Genomic DNA, 3925 nt, shown 5'->3' with positions numbered 1-3925 from the left:
TATATATATATATATATATATATATATATATATATATATATATATATATATATATGTGTGTGTGTGTGTGTGTGTGTGTGTGTGTGTGTGTGTGTGTGTGTGTGTATCTGTGTGTCTGTGTATGTGTGTGTGTATAGATAGATATAGATAGACAGATATAGATAGATAGATAGATAGATAGATAGATAGATAGATAGATAGATAGATAGAGGACCTGGGGACTTGTGTGTATGTGTGTGCACGTGTGTGTGTAATCCATCCAACTACCCAAACACTGAGAAAAGTTTCAAGAGTTACAAATATTATCTTTCCATGTAGGAATGTAAACAGTACAACTTTAGTAAGTCTCTTATGGCTTCTCTTTCCTGTTTACCTTTTCATGCTTCTCTTGATTCTTGTGTTTGAAAGTCAAATTTTCTGTTCAGCTCTGGTCTTTTCTTCAAGAATGTTTGAAAGTCCTCTATTTCATTGAATGACCATTTTTTCCCCTGAAGTATTATACTCAGTTTTGCTGGGTAGGCAATTCTTGGCTTTAATCTTAGTTCCTTTGACTTCTGGAATATCATATTCCAAGCCCTTTGATCCCTCAATGTAGAAGCTTCTAGATCTTGTTTTATCCTGATTGTATTTCCACAATACTGAAATTGTTTCTTTCTAGCTGCTTGCAATATTTTCTCTTTGACCTGGGAACTCCGGAATTTGGCTACAATATTCCTAGAAGTTTCTTTTGAATGTCTTTCAGGAGGCGATTGATGAATTCTTTCAATATTTAATATTTCAATATTTATTTTGCCCTCTGGTTCTAGAATATCAGGGCAGTTTTCCTTGATAATTTCATGACAGATGATGTCTAAGTCTTTTTTTGATCATAGCTTTCAGGTAGTTCCATAATTTTTAAATTGTCTCTCCTGGATCTATTTTCCAGGTCAGTTGTTTTTCCAATGAGATATTTCACATTGTCTGGTATTTTTTCATTCTTTCTTTTTTTGTAATTTCTTGGTTTCTCATAAAGTCATTAGCTTCTATCTGTTCCATTCTAATTTTTAAAGAACTCTTTTCTTCAGTGAGCTTTTGAACCTCCTTTTCCATTTAGCTAGTTCTGCTCTTTAAAGCACTCTTCTCCTTGCTGGCTTTTTGGACCTCTTTTGCCAGTTGAGTTAGCCTATTTTCTTCAGCATTTTTTGAGTCTCCTTTAGCAGAGCAGTTGATTCACTTTTCATTATTTTCTTGCATCTCTCTCATTTCTCTTTCCAATTTTTCCTCCACCTCTCTTACTTGACTTTCAACATCCCTTTTCAGCTCTTCCATGGCCTGAGACCATTGAATATTTATTTTGAAGGTCTCTGATGGTAAGTATTGTTCTTCCTCATCTGAAATGATGGAAGAAAATACCTGTTCACCAAGAAAGTTACCTTCTATATTCTTATTTTTTCCCTTTTCTGGGCATTTTCCCAGTCAGTTACTTGACTTTTGAGTCCTTTGTCAAGAGGGGGGTATACTCTGGGGACCTATAATTTCTCAGTTCCTCCAAGGTGGCACAATGAAGGGAGAGGAGTTTACTTCTCTCCTGGCCTGTGCTCTGGTCTGAGATCTACCAAAGCTTTTTTGCCCAGGATCTGCAAGTAGAATACCCTTTCCAGAGCCTCCACCAGCTTCACCATGGCAGCCAGCACTCTTCCTCACCCTCAGGATTCCTCTCAGGGCTGAGTGCCAGATCAGCAGCTCAATTCCCCCAGGGGCTTTAGGTGAGGCTCCAAAAATGGACTCTGTTGCTGCTGCCACTGCCACAGCCTGGGGTCAGGGTTAGGGAAGGATGCTGCTCCCTTCTCACTCAGATGAAAAAGTTTTCTCACTGAACTTTGGAGCCATCTTTGGTGTTTGTGGGTTCAGGGATCTGAGAACCGCCACTGCTGCTGGGGATTCTGCCCCAGAGGCCTGTTCCAGTCCTGTTTCTGCTGGTGCCACACAGCCAAGGCTGGGCTGGGCTCCGTGAGCTGCGCTCCACTCTGTGCCCCATGCAATAGACCTTTCTTGTCACCCTTCCCGTCTACCTTGGGCTGGAAATCTCTTTCATGTGGTTTTGTGACTTCTGCTGATCTACAATTTGTTCAGAGTCATTTTTTACAGGTATTTTACGGGCTATGGGGGAAGAGCTAGAGTATGTGTGTCTTTCTACTCCACCATCTTGACTCCATCTCCCCTTCCACAGCATCCTTTCTGATGTGGGCACACCATGCTGAGTGGTCCTGTGCCAGTGTCTCCCATGTTCCACAGTCAAATACAAAGTTCTTGAGAGAGACTTTGAGAGTGTCCTTGTATCGCTTCTTCTGATCACCATGTGATTGCCTGCCCCATATGAGTTTTCCACAAAATAGTGTTTTTGACTATTGTAAACTTTACATTTGAACAGGGTGGCCAGACCATCACAGTTGCACTCTCCAAAGCTTGACTGCTTCTCCAAATTTGAATGCTGGGCAGTTTAGTTTGAGCAAGGCCCTGAGTGTCTGGTACCTTATCCTTCCAGGTGATCCTCACAATCTTCAAGTTCAAATGGAAGCAATTCAGTTTTGTGGAATGGCTCTGGCAGACTGTCCATGCTTTGCAGGTATACTATAATGAAGTCAGCACAATGACTCTGTAGACCTTCAGTTTTGTAGTCAGTCTAATACCTCTTCTCTCCCAAACTTTTCTTCAGAGCCTCCCACACACTGAGCTAGCTCTGGCAATGAGGCATCAACCTCATGGTCAATGTATATGTCCATGGAAAGTACACTACCTAGGTAAGTGAATTTATCTACAGCATTCAAAACTTTTCCATTTGTTGTAACCAATGATTCCACGTATGGATGGTGTGGTGGTGGCTGATGGAGCACCTGTGTTTTCTTGGTGTTAATTATTAGGCCTAAATTAGCACAGGCAGTAGAGAATTGATCCATACTTTGTTGCATCTCAGCTTCAGAGGCTGCACTGAGTGCACAATCATCTGCAATCAGAAAATCATGCATCAACACTCCCTCTACTTTGGTCTTGGCTTTTAGCCGTTTCAAATTAAAGAACTTACCATCACTGTGGTAGCTGACCTTGATGTCATGTTCATCCTCATTGAAAGTATTTGACAACATGGTTGAAAACATCATGCTAAAGAGCATAGGAGTAAGCACACAGCCCTGTTTCACTCCACTGGTGCCTGCAAAGGCACAAAAGCATTTTTCACTATCCAGAACCCGGGCAAACATGCCATCATGAAACTGACATACAATGCTGAGGAACTTCTCTGGGCAAACCTCAGACGTAAAGGCTCTCTTGATTCAGGATGTATACAGTGTATACATGTTGTTTTGATTCAGGCAGTAGAGCCCTATCTGTTGGTCTTTATTTCTCTGCTTATATATTTCTCTGTATTTTCTTGGTTCATATTTTTTCTGAATTTCAGTGTCCTGAACTAGTTAATGTAATTAAAAAAGATTGTTGACCCCTTAAATAGCTATATTTACTAGTAAAGTTCTAAAAACCTGTGCTAGCAGTCGTCCCGGGTGTACCAGTGTGGTTGCCTTTGCATATGGTGTAGTTGACAGGATCTGCAAACTAAAAAGAAAGCATGGGGACTTGGAAAATTGTCCATTGTTTCCCAGTAGTGGTGGTATGGTTCTGTGGACCTCAGGAGCAGTGGCAGTCTGAGGGGAAATAGGTGAGTACCAGTGATGGAAGTGGTTTCTCAGGTGCCCAGAATAGGCCACTGGGAGATAACCTCTCCTTCCCCCTTCATACTCCACTAGCACTCCTGAGGAGAGAGGTCATTTTCCCTAATAAAGCAGATCTAAAAACCTGTGCTGTAACAGTCCTCATCAGTGTGCCAGGGTGCTTGCTGTTACACATACTAAAAAGCAGAGACATCATCTTGCTGACAAAAGTCATATAGTCAAAG

The sequence above is a fragment of the Notamacropus eugenii genome, chromosome 4 (genome assembly GCF_028372415.1).
Source record: "Notamacropus eugenii isolate mMacEug1 chromosome 4, mMacEug1.pri_v2, whole genome shotgun sequence".
NCBI classification, from domain to species: domain Eukaryota; kingdom Metazoa; phylum Chordata; class Mammalia; order Diprotodontia; family Macropodidae; genus Notamacropus; species Notamacropus eugenii.
The sequence above is the reverse complement of the archived record's forward strand: the minus strand, read 5'-3'. Positions refer to the sequence as shown.